The 24398-nt window shown below is 47.6% G+C and overlaps 1 pseudogene; it reads left to right on the top strand.

The window, feature by feature from the left end:
• Positions 1-4868: 4868 nt before the first annotated feature.
• On the top strand, positions 4869-19297 carry LOC140219001 (uncharacterized; annotated as a pseudogene).
• The last annotated feature ends 5101 nt before the right edge of the window (positions 19298-24398 follow it).

Consider the following 24398-nt stretch of genomic DNA (forward strand, 5'->3'; position numbering starts at 1 on the left):
CATTTTGTTTTTCCGGTGAACTTTTTTATAAGAACTGTCGTTATCAATAGTTTTATAGCTTTATTATGTTACTTTCGCACTTTATTTGGAAATGCAAGCTCGTAGTACGCCTCTAATTTTTCAAAAATACTCTATAGACTTTGTGGAAATGCAATTGCATTATGACGTCTCTCCAATTTATATCATCTAGAAGTGCTCGGAACGTATTCAGCGTGTAGAAGTTAATATCCCGATAGGAGCTCGATGTAGGCACGTTTTTTGTATTCTTGTTTGCAATGGATACAAAACAATATACAGGAAGGTGATCACTGATATCTTATGATAAAATACCAGAAGATGCCATTGAGGACTGGACGTTTGTGGTGCATAGGTCCAACAGTGTTGCAATTTCGTCATTTTTGCGCGTGGCCCATGATACAATATGTTTGTACATGCATAAGACTGGAATATGCTGCTAAGTTTTCTTGTATATTTAGAGCTTGCTAGCATAATAATATTCATATCTCCCATTATTGCAAATGTAGCCACAGAATCACACATCAAATGTAATATTTTCTCAACACATGACAAATTTTTGTTTACTTCCAGAAGGTGGCCTGTAGGCCATAGCTACTGCAACTTTCTTTAAACAGACAGTTAGGCGTTCAACATCATCATCAATAAAAGAAAACTCTGGGAACACTTCATGGTAGGATTGTTCAAGTAGATACATAGCCTGACCACCACCACGACCAGCAGCCTGAATACGACCAAAGTAATCGTAGCCGCGGAAGTGTGGCGGGTTGTCATCTATAGATAACCATGTTTCAGTAACCATTATTAAATTGAATTGAACCTTTATATTGTCAAATAATGCATGTAAGACATATTGCTTTTTACGGACGCTCCTAACTTTAAGGTGAATGAGGGAAAGTTGTGTATTAAGGTTTAGGCTTGAAAATACTTCGCTAAAAGCATTATATTCAAAATATTTTGTTGGCATAGAATACGATGAGAACATTATGCAAACTCGAATTGTGTAGCATACGTATGGATCACACAGCGCTTTTATCGCGCAATCTTTTCAGTGTCCTTTACAGCGCAGATGCGTAAAACAGGTGTCGTTTCGTGTGTTCTAGCAAAGGACTTGCCGCCCACTGTACATAAAAATTTCCAGTTTACTGCTTTCTTTTGTTTAATAGCTGCTCCCAACAAGTGTTTGTTTTGCCTTGTTAGATGCTCATTGACATAAACAGGACGAGAAACGTCCATGCCTAGCATTCGTATTTCAAGTTTTGCTTTCTTTGCTTTGGACAGGAAATCATTTCTTTTGTTGTGTCGTACAAAGCGCAGAACTATGCTAAATTGGTCATGTCTAGCCGTAGGGACCTTCTGACATGTATCTATATCCGAGTCTGACATCTCTTAATTAATGAGATAACCAGTTTCCTTTGTCATAGTTAGTGTGTAAACATCGTGGGGTGCGCCTTTTATTTCTATGTTGTTTGAACGTGGATACTGTTCCAGTTCTCCCTGCCTTTGCGATAGCTTTGCACAATGAGACCTCAGCTCTCTGTTCCCGCCGAATCACTTCAGCGAGATCCTGCTTTGTGCACGTAAGAACATCGACATCCTTCTTAAGCTTTGATTTCGTTCCAAGCTTCCATGATTTCATCGAGTTCTTCTTAAAGCTCACTACCCAATTCTTCAATTGCCTTCTTAGCCATAGAGTCAAGTATTTAGCTGAAAACACAGAAAAAAGAGTAATCACATGGGGCAGCTCAATTCGGCAGCGGTGCACACCTTTATACAACACAGGAAATAAGATGCTGAACACGTCTAACCTGCAAGGGCTGACAGATTAACCTCGCAGCCCTGGGTACATCATCGCCGAACTGCAGGCACTGCAGGTTCCAGCCAAGCTGACAGCGCTTACATAGCTGCAGACTGCGGTGCCCCCTTGTAGCAGCAATGAGGGGCTGCTATCTTAGACCTTCGGCGTAGAAACTGGCTGCGACGTCAGCAGTGACGTAGACTTGTTTCTTGTCGTGGACTCACCACTCGAGTTATTTTGCGTGTATTCGCGGGCTGCTTTCATGTTCGGGAAAACATTTTTATGTAGCACGCATTGAACACCAGAAAGCTGTATCTGGAGTTTTTCATGTTGCTCTACAATTTTCTCATTGACACTTTTTATCCCATTATAATATTTGAGAAGTTGATTAATTAATTAAGACTAATTGTGTAATTAGGCGGAATGCAAAAAATTATCTCAGTATCTCCAAGCGATGGCAAACAAAATTACCTTGGTTCTGTCCAGCAACGTGGCATTTGCATATTTTTATAGTTTAGCTAAAGTTACGCGGGACACACTATACATGCAACATTTACATGAAAATACCCGCGAAGTGCTTATATAACCCTTGCTTGCTGACAAAGTATGCAGCAGACTGTGGTGTCCAGAGTAAAAAAATATACCTTCATACATATAATGTCATCTTGCAGGCAAATACTAAAGCACACCGATCTCTTAGTGGAAGGGCGAATTATATTTAACGGATGCTTTCATTTACATATTTTTTTTAATTTTGCCATCCGGAATATGCCACTTGGGGTGTGCCCGTTCTTGGCCCATCCTGGATAACAGGTATGTCCCGCTGGGGCACAGGATGTACAAAATTCTTAAATGCTGCTTGATAGGTGTCGTACCTTTTCTGTGCATACACCTGTCAAGATTCTTCCTTCGGCAAGCATCGCGCATCGTGCCTTGCTTGTACCTGCAGTCGTGTTACAGCAGATGCCCAGATACAGATGTCATCAGCATAGATTAATACTTGAACTGTGCTGGGCAAATATCGTACAAAGCCAACGAGCACTAGGTGAATAGTATCGGGCTCAACACCCGCCTTGCGGTACTCCACGGATTGTTTGGTGGCGAGACGTGGCGCCATCCTCGGTCATCACGAAGAAATTTCTGTCGGTCAAATAACTGCATAGTCACTGAAAAGTATGGCCACCGATTCCAGCTTCAATGAGAGCTTCTATAATGCTCTAATGTGCTACATTGTCGTAGGCGCATTTTATTTCAAGGATCAAGGCCTCAGTGAGTCTTTTCGGATGTTCTTTTTTTTTTAATGTTCAGCAAACGTGATCAAATTGATCACATTATTTACGTTAGGTTAGCCGGGCAACCTAGGTGCACCACCACCGAACTGCAGGATCTAGCCAAGCTGACAGCGCTTATATAGTCAGCTGCAGACTGCGGTGCTCATGCCGGAAGCCATACATAGCATCTGGGTACACGTTCTAATTTTCCAGGTGCCATTCCAGGCTCGTCAAAACCATTCTTTCCATTATTTTTCCAATGCAACTGGCCAAAGTATTGGGGAGGTACGATGACAAAACTAACGGTGATTTACCATGTTTGAGAAGTCGAACCAGGCCGCTGTGTTTCCATTCACGTGGAATCAAACCTTTGCGCCAAGACTCGTTGTAAAGGTTTAGCAGCACGAGTCGTGCCTTCTGCCCAAGATTGCCAATCGCCTCATAGGTAACTCCGTCCGGCCCCGAGTGACGAAGAACACTTGCAAGTCATCAGAGCTCATTCAAGCTCCTCCACCAAAAACGTTACATCCATGCGGGATTCCCGAGACATAGGAGTGACACATGGTTTAAGTGTGCGCTGGGGCTGCAAGCCGGCAAGTCTTGAGCTAAATTCCTCGGCAATCTCAATCTCTCGTCGACCTTGGTGCAAAGCGAGAGATTTTAGAGGAACACGCTGTTGCGGTGATACGCGAAGTCCATGCATGGTTTTCCATATCAGAGATAAGCGCTGACATGGATTCAGTGACTCACATAATCGTTTCCATCTTTGAGATTGTAGTACATCTATGCGGCACTGAATCTTCTGTTGTATCCACCTTGCTTGCCTGAGATTGTGGGTGGATTTATTTTGCCTGTATTTTCTTTCAGCCCGCCGACGAATCACTCTTAGTCGGTGCAGGTCAGCTTCAAACTCGTCATATTTCAGGAAACGCTGACAAGCGCGCGTAGCCCCTTGCATGGCTTTTTGAATTTTGTGTTCCAGACTAGAATGACTCGCTTCCTGACAATTTCTCCATGTGCGAACGAGACGCCGACCAGTCAGTTCATTGGAGAATCGTAGAGGAGTATTTAAATGGTCCCTTAATCCTCGGATATGTGGGAATATGTTCACTTCCACGTGATTCGATGACTGCTAACCATTGCACGTTTCTTTCAAGACGCCGAGAGACCAGGGTCAAATGTAGGCAGCTGCTGCGTGTAGGCCCTCAAAAATATGTCGGCTTACCACCGTAGAGACAATGAAGATCGAGCTGCGTGGCAAAGGATGCTAGTCTCCTTTCCCTGGAATCCTTCCTCAAACTCCCCCAAAGCGGATGGTGAACAATAAAATCTCCTGTCAGAATCGAAGGGCCAGGTGTTGCTGATAACATGGCGTGCAGTCGTTTGGAGTCGAAGTGACCTGAAGGAGCAATGTAGACAGTGACAAGAGTGAACGCAAGCTCCTTTGTTTTTACATATAAACAAAGTACTGGTTGTCGTAGTGAGGTGGGACTGAGTGCATTACATATTGTAACGCTTGGTTGAGGCGAAAGAGAGAAGAAGGGAATGACGGATCCTTTTGGCGCAGGAGGAAACCGGCACTGGACTGTTTTTCCTATACTCATCCATCTCACCCGTCATCTGTAAATAAACATGCCTTGTCGGTAACAGTCTTGTGGTGGAAGTGCTGGGTACTCAACCAAGCAGCACGGTTCTGCAACCAACTGATCTTAGCCGCCGCCTTGCTGGCCTGCCCCCGTTGCCGCTGGTGGTCGAGATGACTCGCGGTGAAGACGGAACCCGGAATGTCCCACTTCCTGGAGCTGCAGTCCCTGCCTTGGTTCACAGCGGCCCCTTCGGTACCTGTCTCAGCTGCGGCTGATCCTTGGCAGCGTCAGTACCTGATAGAGCCTCGCACATTCGGAGGTAAATCTAGTGAGGACGTGGATGAGTGGCTCACACACTACAAACCGATGAGCAACTATTACCCTTAGGATGCGGTAACTCAGCTGTCTAACGTCGTGTTTTGCTTAACGTACACGGTGCTTTTGTCGTTTGACAACCATGAGGACACCCGCAGAACGTGGGAACGGTTCGTGTCAGAAATAACGAAGTTTTTTGAAGAATCAGTCGCGAAGAGGAAGCAGGTGGAAAAAACGCTGCTGCAAAGAGCCCATGTCCAAGGCGAGACGAGTACGACGTATATTGAGGCTACGTTGAAGCTCTGCAAGACCGTCAACCCTCGCATGTCAGAGGAAGATAAGGTCGGTCACCTGTTAAAAGGAATTGCCGAGGATGTATATCATTTCTTCATCGGCAAGGAGAACCTTACAGTAGCTGGCGTCATGCGGCATTGTCGTACGTTCGAGGCCCTGAAGATGCGGCGTATCACACCTAAATTTGGAAGGCTACCAAATGGGACAACTGTTGCAAGTGTTGACGACTACACGTCCTTTCATCTCGCGTCTACTATACGCGATATTGTGCGGGAAGAGCTCACCCGACACGCGCAGTCGACACCTTATGATGCTGCGCAAATTCCGGGACCATCTCATCATGTTTCTATCGCTGCAACTGGCGTCGAGGACTACAGCTGCAGTTCTCGCTTGCCACTGTGGCCGCAGCGCAATCGCTACCCAGAGTCGAGGTACGAACGCCGCTTCAGCTATCCTCGTCATCAGGCAGTTGCACACTAGGAGCCATGTGAAGATGCGTTCCCCAGCCCCGCGACAAGGCTTTTCAGGAGTACAATGCAAATCGCCAACATCCTGTGGGTTAATAGAGACTTTAGCGTGTCTGCTTCTCCGGCAAACAGGGGTGGTTTGGTCGGATTACCGCATGGTCGGAGGCGTAAACGTGAGCTGCCGCAGCGGTGCCACAAAGCTAAAACTGCAGCAACCTACTATATTCTGCTTCGCTGATGGTGCAAATTTTCGGCAGCGGCGTAATTGTGAACACGATTACGCCGCTGTAGAAAATTTACACCAGCAGCAAGGAGAATATAGTAATTGGCTCTATGTTTATGTGGTTGAGCTCTGCACCACCAGCTGGCGCCACCAATCTGGCCGCTCGCGCTTACGCCTCCCCCCCCCCCCCCCCCCCCGCTCATCCGGCAAACCGCCCGCGCTTGCCGGAATACCGGACGCACTTAAATTCTCTATTGTTGTGGTGCTACAAAGCGCATAGCTTGGTTCTGTCGTTGGCGCCGGAAAACATCACGATACGATCCGCCATCAGTGTTTCCTCACGCCGGCAATGATCACAATAACGATCCCTGGCCCGCCTATTCCAGTCCTCACGACAAGCGAGTCGGCGCAATAGTTCTCCCGCTTCTGACCGTAGTTTGGCACCGCTGTCCACCCGACTGCGCCGCTCGCCTTCACCGCGACGGCGGCTAGCTCTCATCACCGCCACCGCCGGGAAACTAGCCGGTGCGACCGATGGAGGTGAGGTCGCACAAAATGATTTACCTCAGATGCCTCCGCCAGTTACGATTCTTAAGAACAAAATACACGTGTTAATAGGCGGAGTACGTGCAATGGCTTTAGTGGAATAGCAGCTGGGGCTTGTTGGTTTTCCATCCTAGTGTTAACAGCGCAAAACATAGACGAGACAGGAGACGAGAGGACTACACCACAAGTGCTGACTTTCAACAACGTTTTTTTGAAAGGAGCACGGCTTCTTATACCATTGCCCACACGTGTCACAGACACGTGATCGCACTTCATGTGAAACACGCACTTTTTCTTTTTTTGCACTCAACATAATGATTGTACGTGCAAAAGCTCAAGTTCTTTTTTTTTTGTCAGTAACAAGGACGGCGGGCTAACGCATTGATCACGAAGTCTGGTAATCTCGGCTGCCTCAGTTATCTCCCGGGCCAGCTAGTCATATTGTTTCTTCAGCAGTTCACAGCGTCAGAATTCTGCGGTGCAAGCTTTAGAGGGGCAATCGGCAATCACTGACATGAATACCTAGATTCCTGTTAGCCTGCTCGACGCTTAGTTTATGTTGCTTTATTCTTTCGTTTGTGCATTTTGAAGTTTGCCCTATATACTTTTTTTCCACATTTCAAAGGAATTGAATACACCACGGCTTCTGTACACTCCACAAAACGATTCTGGTGATTTATTGTGCACGCTTGTTGCTTTATCGGCTCTTCAGCATTGACGCGTCGGCAGAGGCTTTTCAGTTTTTGCGGGGCAGTAAGCGCTACATTAACTCCAGCTTTGCTCCCAATCTTTTTCAAGCGATGAGATAAGTTGTGCACGTATGGCAGGGCCATGGTCCTTCGCTTTTCTTTCAGTTTTTGCATCTCGCCACCTTGCTCGCAATGGACACGCTCGAGTTTTTGGTTCTTGCTCATGTTTTCTGCAACAGACACAAGAAGGTGCGATGGGTAACCAGCCCTAGTAAGGCGGTCACCCTGCCGACGAAAACTTTGTTCCATCGCGTGGATGCACGACTTTTTAAGAACATTTGTTAGACAAAGGTTTGCAATTGCTCTCTTCACCAGTTTTGAATGCGCTGAAGAACATTCCCTGTGGTTGCTTACTTCTGAAAAGGAGGGGGGCTTCGCTGTGATGCCAAAAGAGGTCGGCCAATTTAACGCCTTAGAGGCCATAAGTTCCATTTTTAACAGTCATGAAAAGTCTGTCTGCGAACAGCAAAGTCAGCTGCAAAGAAGCGATGCGGAAACCTGAAGCTCAACCGCCTTGTGCGTAGCATCGAAACTAGCAAAAAATCATCCCTTGACATGTTTTTCACTGTAAAAATGCATAAACCTGAGTGGCCCCTGGGGGTTATAGTATCTGAGAAGGGCACATGGGGGGGGGGGGGGGGGGGCAGAAAACGATTGCCCTGTTTTTGCAGGAAAAACTAAAACTACTAACTGTTGATGATCCTTTCCAGGCGAAATCCTCAGACGATGTAATAAGGATTTTAAAAGACAATTCTAGCACTGACTTTGCAGCAGGCTCTGTGGACGTTAAAGATTTATATTATTCGATCCCCCAAGATGAGATTTTGGAGCTCGTGGAAGAATGTATAGATGCACACGGTGCTGTCGCTTTTCAGAATGCCTGCGGGATTTCAACTGGTGGATTCCTGGAACTCCATTCTGTATATTTCAAGTGCACTCATGTTATGTAGGAGGGGAATGTGTACCTCCAGAAACGCGGCGTCTGTATAGGGTCATGTATTACGCCAGCACTTAGCGATTTGTATCTTGCCCAGAAAGATAGATTACTTCAGAATGCCCTAACCGGAACAAGCGCCCAGTGAGTCTTTCGTTATGTTGACGATTACTTAGTTCTGTGTGATGGCTCTGGCGCGAATTCAGATGACGCAGTTTCGGAGGCAGTAACATGCTTTAGTCATGCGCTTAAACCGCTTGCGGTTACCCACAAGGTCCCCACGCAAGGGTCTTTGAGATTCCTTGATCTCAGACTCGAGCTCTCCAGGGGAAAGGTCTGGTGGGCCTATGAACCCAGAGGCGACAAGGCGCCACTGCCATTCCAATCAGCGCATTCAAAACTGGTGGAGAGAGTAATTGCAAACCTTTGTCTAACAAATGCTCTTCAAAAATCGTGCACCCACGCGATGGAACAAAGTTTTCGTCGGCAGGTTGACCGCCTTACTAAGGCTGGTTGCGCGTCGCACCTTCTTGTGTCTTTTACAGAAAAAATGAGCAAGAACCAAAAACTCAAGCGTGTCCATGGCGAGCAAGGTGGCGAGAAGCAAAAAATGAAAGCGAAGGACCGTGGCCCTGGCATACGTGCACAACTTATCGCTTGAAAAAGATTGGACGCAAAGCTGGAGTTCATCTAGTGCTTACTGCCCCGGAAAAACTGAAAAGCCTCTGCCGACCGGTCAATGCTGAAGAGCCGATAAAGCAACAAGGGTGCACAATAAATCACCAGAATCGTTTTGTGTAGTGTACAGAAGCCATGGTGTATTCAATACCTTTGAAATGTAGAAAGAAGTATATAGGGCAAACTTCAAGATGCTCAAACGGAAGGCTAAAGTAACATAAACTTAGCGTCGAGCAGGCTAACAGGAATCTGGGTATTCATGTCAGGGCTTGCCCCTCTGAAGCGTGCACCGCAGAATTCAGACGCTGTGAAGTGCTGAAGAAACAGAATGACCAGCTGGTCCGGGAAATAATTGAGGCAGCCGAGATTACCAGACTTCGTGATCAATGCGTTAGCACGTCGTCCTTGTTACTGACAAAAAAAAAGAACTTGAGCTTTTGCACGTACAATCACTATCTTGAGTGCAAAAAAAGAAAAAAGTGCGTGTTTCACATGATGTGCGATCACGTGTCTGTGACACGTGTGGGCAATGGTATAAGAAGCCGTGTTTCTTTCAAACAAACGGCGTTGAAAGTCAGCGCTTGTGGTGGCGTCTTCTCGTCTCGTGTCTCGTCTACGTTTTGCGCTGTTAACACCAGGCTTTAGTGGACACTGGTGCAACCATTTCTGTTATGAGTAGTTCCTTCAAAGATTGCATTGGCCGCGAAGTCATGTTTTCTTGGCACGAATCTACAAGATTTGGTAGTGTCGGCTGGGAAGTACTTCATGCTCTCGGAGTTTTCGTCGTTATTACTGTATTTATGATTGCAACAGAAAAAAAAAAACAGTACAAGTATCAAGCAAACTGGATTCATTAGTGCTGACAAATATTGTCACACGAACAAGTATGTGGGCTAGGTTAAGCCTATAAATTGTCTTCAGGACTCTTCTTTCATCAGCGGTTTTACTTAAGGCTGCGTTCTTAAGTTCTTACATCGATTCCTGAAATAATAATTCATAAAGTACAATTCCCATTTCCATTAATCTTATCGATGTTATCGCCCTGTTTTATAGAAATTACAACAGAGTCGACGAATTTCTTTCGCGGATACCTTTCCGTTTCAGCAGCATACAAAGTTCAACGAAAACGCACGCCTTTTGGCGACAGCCATTCCCAGAAGACGTTTTAGGGGAGACAAATGGCACCCATTTCCCTGACAAAAAACAACAACACGAACAACAACAAACACGTGCAATAAGAGAAAGAGAGATAGCGGTACACTGAAGTTTCGTTGTTGGCATAGCCTCTAAGAACGTGATAGGAGCCTTGAAACAAGAGCTTGCAGGCAAAACAAAAGCGGAAGGCACGTGCAGTCTCGATTGTACGACTTTTTGAGCGTTCTTTTCCTTTATGACTCTGAGTATACCATTTTGAGTCACCTTCGGAATCCCAAGTTCAGTCTGCGTGTTCTTTCTCGAGACGAGGATTCCAAGCATGGACAGCGGCCGGCGAGTTGTGTTGGCTTTTGTATGACTGTACTCTGCCGAGAAAGGGAAAGCGTGTAGATAGCCACAGGCGGGCTCAGATGGCTGGGACGCGATGCCAATGGTGTATGTATATTGGGCAAGCTTCGTTGAGTTCGACATGTTGTATAAATATCTGAGGGACCGGAACGCTTCGCAGCTGTGCATGGACGACATACAGAACTTTTTTGACCCTTCTCTTGCGCGGCATCAAGGAACTTGGAGCGGCGAGAGTACAGATATTCACCCTTCACTTGTTTATCGATTTGGCAGTTTGAGCGCATGGCCAGAAAACAGAACGCGCCGAAGTTATTCGTACGAAGCATATAGACGGGATGGTTGTTCTTTTCTTTCGTAATTCTTATTATTCTTTAGAACATTTGTTCGTCATTTTGCTTTCGCTTCCTTCACTGCAGAGCCGTACATACCAGCTCTTGAGCTACAGATCACTTGGAGCAAGTTGCACGATACGTGTTTCACATACGCGACACCTCCTCTAGAGTAGTCGGACACAAAGCAAAGCTGCGCTGCAATGGTTGCATCTTTGGCGATGCGCTACAAATGTCTGCAGGTATGATGTGCCAAAGAAAGCGGAATTTCGTCTCATGGCGTTTTGAGGTTGTTTCATACCTCGAGTTACAAAAAAAAAATAATCAGACAGAATGTCGGCGGGTACCAGAGTTCTACACGATTTGGCATACGCGTCTCAAACGATTCGTGTTACGCGAAGTGTTCGGAACTTGTACTCGCGCAGTTCTACAAAATTTGTCGTGTAAATATACATAACACAGACTGTGTTCAACCGAAGACACGCTAAACAAGATGGCCGACATCTAGAGTACGGAACAACTTTCTCTTACTTGTCTTTCACAAAGTGATGTGCTTTCATTTCAATGGTTTCGACAGCGCTGAAGGAATATATACAGAAGACGTCTCAACCAAATTGGATGCCCCCTTCAATCCCCTCTCAGAGCTTCCGCACGCAACTTCTTTTCGTTTTTGTTGTGCAGCGCGGATGGTCTAGTGTGGGTGTGCCTGAACTTTTCCATGGGTCGGTTATCAGAGCCGGGACAACGTATCCATTATGTAGGACCATATTCTATTTTATATTTGTCATCCACTGCCCTCCACTGGCAGATAATGGTGATGACGTAGGCGAGAATTGGTCCAGTGAGTGGGCGCGGTAATATAAATTATTTACAACTGATCGCCACGTCGTTCCGGCCAATCTGCCTGAGTCGCTCTTGTGTAACTGCGCTGGCGTTTGTGCATGTGCCAGTGCTTCGCATTTGTGACTGTATTTTTTTTAAATCTTCTGTCTTCTTATTTGTACTGCGATTGCAGTTAAAGGGCTCTTAAAGCACTACTGATAAATTAAAAGGAAAGAAAAACGACAACCGCCTTCCCAGGTCCCTTAATTCTTCTCACTTCGTGACGCTAACAGCATTTGCACGTTACGCCAACAGGATCGAAGCTGCCAATCGATTGGTCCATAAACGAAACATCATGCAGTTCCGATCAATGTGCTAGCACCCCTTTGGCATGAATTAATGAATTCTGTGGTTTCAGATTCCAAAACCACGGTTTGAGTATGAGGCATGCCGTAGTGAGGGAGTCTGAAATAATTTTGACAACCAGGGAATCTTTCACATGTCCCCAATGCACGGGACACGGGCTCTTTTGCATTTCACCCCCATTGAAATGCGGCCGCCGCGGATCTATGGCATACAGTCACAAGCGCTCTCTTCTCGCCATCACGTTTGCCTGTCGTGCGCCATCAACTAATTTTACGTCGTCCTAAAAGAAAGAAAGAAGAGAGAGAAAATAGAAAGAAAAAGGACATAAAAAACGCGCTTTTCTCATTTTTTTTCCACCGTGTTTTTGTGTTGCATTGTGCGTGAGACGTGGCGACAGCGTGCAGCTGAAAATCGTGGAGCCCTCATAAGTGGACGTTGATGATGTTTCCAAAGAGCAAAAGAAAGGCAACGTGACGCTCGGTACTCCATCTCACAAGCTGGTTGCAGCATTCTGAAAGCTACACGAATTCTTAGCCAATAGGAAGACCGAATGCACATCGAGATGTGCTCATCCGTGCCCCATCATCTGCTCAGTGTCTGCTTTCCATCATGTTACATTCTCCATGATTGCTGGATTGATGCAAGAATGTTTTGACTCCGTAACCGTAAGCTGCGTTTACATGCATGCGACAGCAGGGCTTCGCTTTACCTGTACGCTTTCCCTGCAGTTACCCTCAGCATCCTTAATTAAATTAAATTATGGGGTTTTACGTGCCAAAACCACTTTCTGATTATGAGGCTCGCCGTAGTGGAGGACTCCGGAAATTTTCACCACTTGGGGTTCTTTAACGTGCACCTAAATCTAAGTACACGGGTGCTTTCGCATTTCGCCCCCACCGAAATGCGGCCGCCGTGGCCGGGATTTGATCCCGCGACCGCGTGCTCAGCAGCCCAACACCGTAGCCACTGAGCAACCACGGCGGGTCGTCAGCCTCCTTAGCAAGTAGTACGGGCGAATGTCCTTCCAAATGTTCACCTGCGCAACCGCGCCTGCTCGGCGTCTACTTGGCGTTTTCTCGCCACCGTCATCACGTAATATGCTAGAGCGGGGTAATAAATCAATGATGCAGTGAACAAATAGGCTTTAATGGCGTTCTGCATCGTCAACGCATCACCAATGATAATGCTGTGGCACATTTTCTAACTAGAAATCGAACCAGTTTTGCGGCTTGGTGCCGCCTCTGTATAGTCCTAGCAGCCTGAGAGAAAAAAACGATCTCAATAACTGCAACAAAACATACCTAATGATTTGACCTTAGCTTGAGATGAGACTTAGCGATGACGTATTTTGCCGCTCGTCTTTTGCTGACAGGGTGGAGAGCCCTGTGTGGTGTAGCTTGAAAGCATACTTATTAATCAGGGAGAAAAAAAAACAAAAAAAAAACACGGGAGACACATAGTTAGAAGGACACAGGACGAGCGCTGTTGTTTCAAGACACTCAAGTAATCACAGCGCGGGTCTTCGTTGTCTCCTTCAACGGGCCACGGAAAAACACAGGGGCGCGTCTGCTTCACTAAAATTGTGGGAGAAGTTTCGAGGTCTTTGTTCTGACGCGCGCCAGCAGCACACTTCCGGCGTCTCTTGGCAATGCAAGTTCAAAGCTCGAGCCTATCAGCCTAGCTGACTGGAGGCGCAAAGGGAGATGGCACACCAACATAGCTGCACTTCCGGCTTCAAAAACGTGACGTCAGGGCCTCTCCTATTTTGTTTCTTTCCTCCATGTGGCACAGTAATTCTCGGCCCTGCCGCTGTAAAAAAAGAAAAGAAAAAGAAAAAAAAGAAAAAAAAAAAGAGGTGCTGCCTCCCGCGTGCATAAAAAACGATGTGATCCGCTTCGAAAGCCGACGCTTCCAAGCGGCCGAGAATGCAACTACGGCTGTCACGTTCGCTCCCATTGCAGCCTGCCTGACGTGCAGGCTGCACCCCCCCCCTTTTTTTTTATCCAGAGGATGTGTTCTCGGTATACGACTTGCATGCGAAAAGGTCCTAACCTGTCACCTATCGTTGTACCGTATCAGGTAGCGAGCAAAATAAAACTCTCTAGTGTAGTCAACAAACAGCCAGTTACGCCTGGAACTATACAGGCTGTCCCACATAACTTCAGCCAAGAGAGAGAGAGAGAAAATGATAAATGAAAGGTAGGGAGGTTAACCAGGACTGAGCCCGGTTGGCTACCCTACACTGGGGAAAGGGAAAGGGGGACGGAAAGATTTAAAAAAAAAAGAAAAGAGAAAGTCCACTGGAGATATCAGTCGGTCACTCAGTCCGGATCACAGACGCTGACTCAATCCGGTCGCTTTCAAATATCGCAGCAGCGCTTTTGTGGCCTTTTGTAGCTGTGATATGCGAGGCCATGATCCCAAGATCTTGTTCAAGGTGAACGGCTTTCCATCTAGCTGATTGAGAGCTGTGCAGAGGTCTTGCCTTTCATTTTCATAAGATGGGCAGTAGCACAGTAGGTGTTCTATGGTTTCCTCGACACCGCAGGCATCGCACTCGGCGCTATCAGCCATTCCAATCAGAAATGTATAAGCATTTGTGAATGCGACGCCCAAACGTAAGCGGCACAGCACTGTTTCCTCATTTCGCGGAAGACCTGGTAACAGCCGCAGTTGCATATAGGGATCGAGGGAATGCAAGCGATGGTGAGTGAATTCAGGTGTGCGCCACTTCTCCAATGTCAAAGAGTGCGCTAGCTTGCCTAAGTGTTGGGCTGCGTCGGTCCGCGATAAAGGTATTGAAACAAGGGTTGCTCCCTCGTGAGCTTTTCTAGCAGCTTCGTCAGCGAGGTCGTTGCCGGAGATACCGCAATGACCAGGCAGCCACTGAAACACGACGTCGTGTCCTTTCGCGATCATGTGATGGTGCATTTCTCGTATCTCCGACACGAGTTGTTCACATGACCCGCGACGAAGAGATGCCAGAAGACATTGTAAGGCCGCCTTCGAATCGCAGAATATAGCCCACCGATTAGCCGGTTGGTTATTAATATAATCAACGGCACCTCGGAGTGCAACAAGCTCCGAACTAGTCGATGTTGTCAAGTGAGAAATCTTGTATTGGATGCTTAGTGAACGGGATGGTATAACCACTGCGCTGGTGGAGCTGGTCTGAGTGGAAGAGCCATCCGTATATATATGTACTCGATCAAAGTAGAAAGTGTGCAAACAATCCAGAGCTGCTTGCTTCAAGGCCAAGGTAGGCAGGTCGGTCTTCTTTCTTATCCCTGGAATCGTAAGACGCACTTGAGGTTGTTTTAAACACCACAAAGCTGAGGTTGAACGTGCAGAGGGTGTGAAACCCGATGGTAAGGAGGCACGATGGATGTTGACCTTGTTGGAGAAGGACGCCTGTGGTCGTCGTTCTGGCAGGCACGCAAGAAAGCTTGACTGCATCCGTGAAACATGGCGAACATGGGCTCTAAGCGTTTCGGTGCTAATGTAAGTTGTGATCGGATGGTCTTGAGCGATTATAATGGTTCCAGCTGTCGAGGCGCTGCGCGGAAGGCCTAGGCAAACACGTAGTGCCTGTGCCTGCACGCTCTGAAGTTCTCGAAGATTTGACTTGCATGTTTTAGCAAGCACGGGGGAGCTATAGCGTAGGAATCCGATGAACAGTGCTGCAAATGAACAGTTCTACAAATGAAAGGCACTCCGGACGCGAGTTGAACCGAATGCATAATGTTGGCCATTATGCATTATACTACTTGCTACTATACTATACTATACTATACTATACTGTACTATACTATGCTTATTATGCATTATTAGACGTTATACTACTACAAGAAACACTAACCGACGCACCGTCCCTCCCCGGATACAGAGTGCACAAGGGACCGCCCGACGGCAGAGGCCTGTGCACCCTGGTCAGGAAGCGACTCACATTCGTCGAACATGAGCTGCAAAGCAATATAAAGATGGAGCACGCACTCACCGAAATCATCCCGGGCAAGAAGAGAAAAGGAAGCATATTTCTGCTCGACGTCTACAGCAACCCATCTCAGAGAAAACAGAGATTCAAGACATTACTGCACAGAGCCAGCACCACAGCGGGCCGCAACACGCTGATCGCGTGCGGAGACTTCAACGCGATGAACCCTGCCTGGGGCTACAAGTACACAGCAAAGGGCCGCGACCTGTACCAAGACGCCACGGAACTCGACTTCACCCTCATCACGGACCCGACACATCCGACGAGAATTGGTAACTCCGTGTCCCGGGACACCACTCCGGACCTCACGTTCGTCAAGAACGACATCCGGGGCGCGATCACCTGGAGAAACACGCGGACCGACCTAGGCAGCGACCACACCATCGTTGAAATCGGCATACCGGAACACAACGACACCAGCATCAAAACACACAGATGGATAGACTGGGATGCATTTCGAGACGCCAGAAGCCAGAAGAGCGACGGTGACGACGAGATCGAAGACATCAACTCGTGGACGGCCGAAATCACTAAGAGCGTACGCGACGCGACCAAAGAGATTGAAACGGGCGCGGAGATCGACAAAGTAGACAGACGGCTTGCGCATCTCATCGAAGCCAAACAGTCGATACTCAATCGCTGGAAGAAACAATGGCTTAACCGCAGACTGAGAAAGAAGGTGGCGGAGCTGAACCGAGCGATCGAGGATCACTGCCGCGCGCTCTGCACGCAACAGTGGAACGAGATCTGCAACGCGGCAGACGGGCAGATGCACAGCGGGAAGACGTGGAACCTGCTGCGGCACCTGCTCGACGAAACCAAGACCAAGTCGCACCAAAGGGACAGACTCGCCAGGCTCATGCATCGGGCGGTCTCAGCACACGGCGTCGACGAAGTCACCAGGTGCATTAACGACAAATACCTGCCGACTACACCTACCGAACAACACGCACAGTACAGCGGCCTTCCTAACGCGAAGCTGGATCATGACATCGACGTCGAAGAGGTGCGCGCGGCCCTGCACGACCTCAACAGCCGGTCGGCAGCCGGCCCGGACCTCGTCACGAACAAGGCGCTCAAGAACCTCGATGACGGCTCGATTGAAAAGCTCGCAAAATACTACAAGTGATGGAAAGCGGGTGCGCTGCCAAAGCTGTGGAAGACAGCCAAGACCATCCTGATCCCCAAGCCGGGGAAGCCGCCGGACACGGATAACTTCCGGCCCATCTCGCTCACGTCCTACGTGGGCAAGGTGCTGGAGCACGTCCTGCTCAACAGGTGGCAAGAGTACCTGGAACGAGAAGGGCTGTACCCGGCAAAACTGATCGGCTTCAGACAGCACCTCAGCACGCAGGACGCGATGCTGCAGCTCAAATACCAAATCATCGATGATGGCGGCAGCGCCCGCGACAACAAAGCAATCCTAGGGCTCGACCTGCAGAGCGCCTTCGATAAGGTGAAACACTCGGCGATTCTCTTCCAAGTCTCCAAGCTCAACATGGGCGAAAGATCCTACAACTACATCAAGGACTTCCTCACGGACAGGACCGTCGAGCTACGAGCAGGCGACCTACAGACGCAAGTGAAGAAGCTCGGGAGCACCGGCACACCGCAGGGATCGGTCATTTCGCCGATGCTGTTCAACCTGGTAATGATCGGAGTGGCCGAAAAGCTCGGGCACATCGAAGACGTCAGGCACAGCATCTACGCGGACGATATCACGATATGGGTGACCGGTGGAAGCGACGCCCACATCGAGGGCGCGCTGCAAGCCGCCTTCGACGCAATAGAAGACCAGCTGGAAGGCACCGGACTGAGATGTTCGCCGAGCAAATCGGAGCTTCTCATACTCCCACCTACCAAAAACAGCAGAGGCAAGACCAGACAACGCGAAAACGAAAAAATCAGAATCGTCACCAAATCCGGCAACGTGATCCCCGAGGTCGGCAAAATTAGGATCCTAGGCATGGTCATCGAAAAGCACGGAAGAAACGGCGAAACCATCACCCGTCTCAAGGCAAAAGCAGCCAACGCGCTTCGACTCCTCAAACGAGTCACTTCCGGAAAGGCTGGCATGAGAGAGGAGAGCCTAATTAGGCTCGTCCAATCCTTCGTCATCAGCCACGTCGCGTACGTTGCAGCCTACCACAGATGGCTGCAACACGAACGAAACAAAATCAACGTGCTCATCAGAAGAGCGTACAAGACGGCGCTGGGCCTGTTCGAGTCCACGAGCACGACCCGCTTGTTACAACTCGGGATACACAATACGCTAGAAGAAATAGCCGAAGCGCAACGGACCTCTCACCTGGAGCGGCTGTTCATGACCAAAGCCGGGAGGAAGATACTGGACGATCTGGGAATTAGATGCTCGAACGAGGTGGAGATGAAGCTCCCCGTCTCCGAAGAGGTCCGACGCCAGACCAGAATCGACGCCATACCGAAGAACATGAATCCTGAGTTCAACAAGGGAAGAGCGGCGAGGGCCAAGGCTCTCATCGACCAGCATGCCAACGACGAACACGCGCGGTACGTGGACGCGGCCGAATACCAACGGAACGCCTTCGCAGCGGTCGTCATAGAGGCGTCAACCGGTGCCACGAGGACGGCAGCGAGCGTGAGAAGCGCCGGAGCGGAACAAGCGGAGGAGGTAGCCATCGCCCTGGCCATCATCGATGCAGACTGCCACACGGTGCTGAGTGACTCAAGACAGGCGGTGCGAAACTTCGCCAAAGGCCAAATCTGCAGGGAGGCTGAGCGCGTACTGCGAGCGGTCAAACTAGAAGAACGAAAAGTACGACTCAAGTGGTTCCCGGCGCACGCGGGCGACGCGTCGGAACGCAATGAGAACCACAATGAGACGGCACACGCAGCGGCGCGAGCGCTAACCAACCGCGCCCCGGCGACAGACCGTCCGACGTGGTTCGGAACCAAGGACCGCATGACGGATTACAATGAAATCACGAAGGCCTACCGCCTGGCTCGCAGGACTCTCCCACCCCCGCACCCGAGACTGAGCCGAGCGGAGGCGGTAGTTCTGAGACAGTCCAGACCGGATCGCTACCGAGCCCGAGACTGATGAATCGCATGACCCCGAGACATATCCGACAGATATGTGCAAAGTCTGCCGGAGGGAGACCGCAGACTACACGCACATATTGTGGGACTGCGTTAAATAACCAGAAGACGCAAAATCAAGAACACTCCCACCGGGGCTCGAGGCAGCCGCGAAGAGCTACGACCGAGACGATCAGCTCTGGGCCGTCCAGCAGGTCCTCGAGGCGCTCGAAAGGCACGGACCCAGCGAGCCGGCAACGGCGAGCGGAGACCCGCGCCGAGTAACGGCAACTTCGAGGATGACGTAGGCCCTCGTCGGGGCGCGCGAGCGCCCAACTGCAGGCATAAATGAAGTTGTCTCTAATCCAATCCAATGGCACTGGCCTAGAGTTACTCAGACATTTTTTTTATTTTCCCCTTAACTCACGGATTAGTTATGTTTAACTAATCAACTCTTTAAGTATTGGCTGCAGACCCCAAGTGTGATGTGCAATGTTGTAGAGCACCTTGAGAAACCTCTCAATAAATTGTTTCCAACACGATATATCTGACGTGGTCCTTTTTTCATGTTTCAAAGCCCGCAAAATAAGAAAAAAATACCACGTGACGGGGCGCTTGCGCACTTTTATTGTGCTGCTCTCAAGAGTGCGATGGATGAACAAGGTCTGCAACGCTCGCATGAATTTGCACCGTCATGCGATAAGAGCCGCATGCCAAGATACCTACACCAGACATAATGCCCTGTGGCAGGCCAGTCCCGCTGCGGCCGACCTTTTTCATCCATCACATGCTTGAGAGCAGCACAATAACAGTGCGCATGAACTCCATCACGTGGTATGTTTTTTAATATTTCGCGGGCTCTATATGGAACGCCGAAAAAAGGACCACGTGAGATATACCGTGTTGGAAACAATTCATTGAGAGGTTTCTCAAGGTGCTCCACAACTTTGCGTATCGCACTTGGGGCCTGCAGCCAATACTTAAAAAGTTGAATAATTAAACGTAACTAATCCTTTAGTTAAGGGAAAATTAAAAAATAGCCTGAGTAACTCTAGACCAGTGCCAACATTATGCATTCGATTCAACTCTCGGCCGGAGTGCCTTTCATCTTTAAAACTTTGACTCAAATTATGTGGGACAACCCGTATGCCGCTGCGCAAGGATATTGCCTTCGTGTCTCGTACCTTCGGCAGTGCTGCAACCAGCTTGTGAGATGGAGTATAGATAATTATGCAGCGAGGAGGAGAGAACACCCGTAGGACAGACAACTAAGATCAGTGAGAAACCACTCGCTCACCCACACGATCTCGGAATGGGTCAGGGGCCCTTTAGAAGCTCAAAACAGCGTCAGCTGTGTCCGTCCTCTACGCCACCTCTGCGTTATGGAGTCATTGTGACACTGTCGTTAGGCCACCGGCGCAACAAAAAAATAAACTATGAGGGGCATTACGCCACGCAGCCGGCTTTGGCAATCGAACTCTCCGTGAAGCCATTCCCTTAGCTGTTTTCCACCTACGCGGGACCTCTGTGACCGAACGTAATGGTCGAGAATGTTCGGTTCCCGATAATTTTTCTCAATGCGCACTTCTTCGGGTGCCTTGCCACAGCTCTGCCTGCAGTGCGGGAGCACTAAAACCTACAACATGATCTCTGGCATGGCGATCTCGCATTGGTCCGGCTCGTTTGGCTTCAACCGTGTTGCGCAATGCTCCCTTCTCTTTCTTTCCTTCCCTCCATGTTCCTTATTCCTCCATGTGCCTCCCCCACCTCATTCTCAGCTTCACCCTCAGCAGCGGCGTGCGATTGTGGCCATACGTACTGAGTACTGAACAACCGCGCAGCATCTGCGATTGGCAATTTGTGCGGTGTCTCCTTGCATGACCTCGAGACTTTGAGAGTGGCGGACTCAGCGCCTGTACATCGGAGGCCGCAGCTGCCAATACTGCAGCAGACGAAGACAGCGTTGTGTGCATCTCAATGTTATCTTTCAATAGACGACGGTGACCCGCAGTGAGAACCTGCTGCACGATAAATAAATAAATAAATAAATAAATAAATAAATAAATAAATAAATAAATAAATAAATAAATAAATAAATAAATTTCGTGTCTTTTACGTGCCAAAACCCTGATCTGGTTATGAGGCACGCCATAGTGGGTGACTCCGGATCAATTTCGAGCACTTGGGGCAATGTAACGTGCCCATAAATCTCAGTACACCAGCGTTCTTTTCCCAAATACAGCTTCGACCAAAGTGTGAATGAGCGACAGCGAAAGCTAGTCCAAGATTAAACACGCGCTTGCAGTGTGTCGCGCGTTGAGCTTTCTGCAACATACATTTGAAGCAGTTCGCGACGCAGTTCGCATCTGTAGCCGTCACACCCGACGGCGCGACCGTCGGATATCACAATACTGAGGGAAGAAAAGTTCAGCAGCCTAGCACGAAGGACGATCCCATACTTATTTATTTACTTACTTACTTACTTACTTACTTAATTACTTACTTACTTACTTATTTATTTCAATTGTTTCAGCCTTATCGAGGGCTGGGAGGAATTAGGGCAAATACAAGCGCAATATTGCACCTCTGAAGTCAACTTAAACATAGTTCGGTACATCCGACAATATCACTGAAGTGCGTCGAGAAATTTGAAAACGGCAATAGATAAAGCCGGGCATGGAGTCCAATATTTGACAACTCGCGGGAAAAACTATATTTAATTCTGTAATTCCCACGTTATTGTTCTAGCTGATGTTTCTTCCCCACACCATAATAAAGCCCAGCTCCCTCGAAAACTTGTATAATATTTCTATGATAAAGGAAACTATACGCAATAATGAGCACATAACTAAAGAATTTTGTCCCTGGTCGCAGAGATGTTCGCGATCAATGGGACATGACTAGTCCTTGGAACATTCTTAAAGACAAAACACTTGCGCATATTTTCTAACATATATACCATCAAAACGTAGAAAAAGAAACCATAGATTACCAATGACATTCGCCGACTTATCGAAAGAATACGCCGACCCATTGAAAATTTTAGTAAATGCAGAAGGCCATTTATCCTTCTATAAATGCTTTCCCTAATAATATATGTTAGGCAAAAATTTAACAAACGAACCGCAATTTCGTCAGTACGTATGTATAGATGCAAACGCTTAAGCCAATAATAAGATCATATGCAAACTCGTGAAAAAAAAGCAAGATAGAAATGGCCGAAATACCTCATATCGTGTTTTAGAATAACACAATAACAAATGATAGACTGAAAACCACCGCTCTCAAGGACTATTTAAGTCTGCTTTTTCGAGTATTTCACCATGCGTACGTCCACATTGCCAGCCTGTGACGCAGTATATAAGCAAATGCCTAGTGTTACTCTGTCACTAAATGGTGTTTTTCAGCTTCTTAATGACCTAGATACGACTAAAGCAACAGGGCCTGATGATGGCATACCAAACTAAGTGCTACATGAATGCACTGACTCTTTTACAAATATTTTTTACGCATTGTATCTGAAGTCACTGTGTGAAGCAGCTTTGCCAGAAGAATGAAAACTGGCTCATATAGTCCTGTCCATAAGCAAGAATAAAAAAAAATGGTTCAACAGCACCGATCAGTCTGCTTGCCATGCAGTGCTCCAAAAATAATGGAAGACATAGTGTATAATAACTTAATAAGGCACGAATTTAGGGAATTCCCTTTCTGCTCCACCCACATTGTATAGAAGGATGAACACCGCTTTCGCTGGCTTATGCAAAGCTGCTTGTATACTTTGGAGACGTGGTCGTCCTTCCGGAGAGTCTTGAAGAACATTTGAATCACCTAAGAAAGGTGTCCCAAGCCATCTGCTCAGCTGACCTCGCGTTGAGGCCTCAGAAGTGTCGTTTAGGTTACGAGGAGCTCAAGTTTCTCAGTCACTGCGTGAGTGTGGACGGAGTTCGACCCGACCCCGACGAAGCTACCGCTGTCTAAGACGCTTCCTTGGCTTGTGCGGATATTATCATCGATTCATCGCCAATTTCTCTAAGATCGCCGCACTGCTCACTCGGCTTACTCGAGACGGCGCCTAGTTCGCCAGGACCACAGAGCGAGAGGCTACTTTTAGAGAGCTACGGCTGCACCTGCAGTGATCTCCCGTTATTACCCACTTTATGAGGAGGCTCCTATAGAGGTTCACCCAGATGCCAACAACGCTCGCACTTGGGGCTGTTATTGTACAGCGGCACGACGGCGTTGAGCACGGTATAGCCTACGCCAGTTGCACTCTCTCCGAGAGCTCAATACAACTATTTTACATCAGAAAAGAAGTGTCTCGCGCTAGTCTGGGCAACGACCAAATTTCGGTCTTACCTCTGCAGTAATCTCTTAAAAGTTTACACTAATCACCACTCTTTATCTAGTTAGCCAACCTCAGAGACCCATCCGAGCGTCTCGGTCGATGTAGCTCGCGGTTGACGGAAATGGATATCTCTGTTGTGTACAAGTCTGGTCGCAACACGAAGACGACAACACGCATGCTGGCACACCCTTGTAAACTGCCGCTTCAGACACGGAGGACGACAGTGGTTTTCTAAGGGCCGTTAAGAGGAACTCGGGCCCAACTCCGATGCGGCCTATTCAAATACATGTAAGACGCAAAAACGTTTTTCTGAGATAACCCTTGGACCAATTTAAATGAAATTTGTTGCATTTGAGAGGGAAATTTGAAATCTAGTGACTGTTGGAAGCCGAATTTCGATTTAGGGTTTGCATTTTGTTAAAAAAAATTTTAAATAATCGGCCGTTTGAAAAAAATAGAAGCAAGAAGTTTACAAATTCATAGCTTTGCATCAAGAACAGATATCGTGGTTCTGTAAACGGAATCCATTAGATCATTCAAAGCGGACAAATTTTGTATGTCATTTTACATCCTACGTGAATTTGTTACGTTGGTTACAAGGGTTCTGCAAAAGCTGTATTTTCATATTACTAAATTATTTTTATATTCATGTGTAACATATCAACTTTGTCCGCTTTAGATGTACTATTAGATGCAATTTACAGAATGGTATTATTTTTCCTGGTTAAGTTACAGTGTTGTAAATTTGATAGTTTCGTTTTTTGAAAATTCTCGATTTTTTTCAATTTTTAATGAAAAATTGACTACATAACAAAAAAATTCGAAACCAACAGTCACTAGACTTTGAGCTTTTCTTTCAAATGCAACAAACCTCGTCAAATTTGGTGCAGTGGTTGCCGAGAAAAACGAATTCTCCTTTTACATGTATTTAGATAGGAGCACCCGAGCTAAAGCTTCCTCTTAACCCCTTTGACCTGAAATCACAGCAGCGAATTGATGATGAATCAATATCTTTCATTGATATCCCTTAGAGGGTCGCCACGTCTCTCTTCCTCGACACATTTCTGGCGGACTGTCCTCGTTCTGCCTCTGAAGAGGAATTTTCT

Source organism: Dermacentor andersoni, chromosome 1, assembly GCF_023375885.2.
Source record: "Dermacentor andersoni chromosome 1, qqDerAnde1_hic_scaffold, whole genome shotgun sequence".
In the NCBI taxonomy this organism is placed as follows: Eukaryota; Metazoa; Arthropoda; class Arachnida; order Ixodida; family Ixodidae; genus Dermacentor; species Dermacentor andersoni.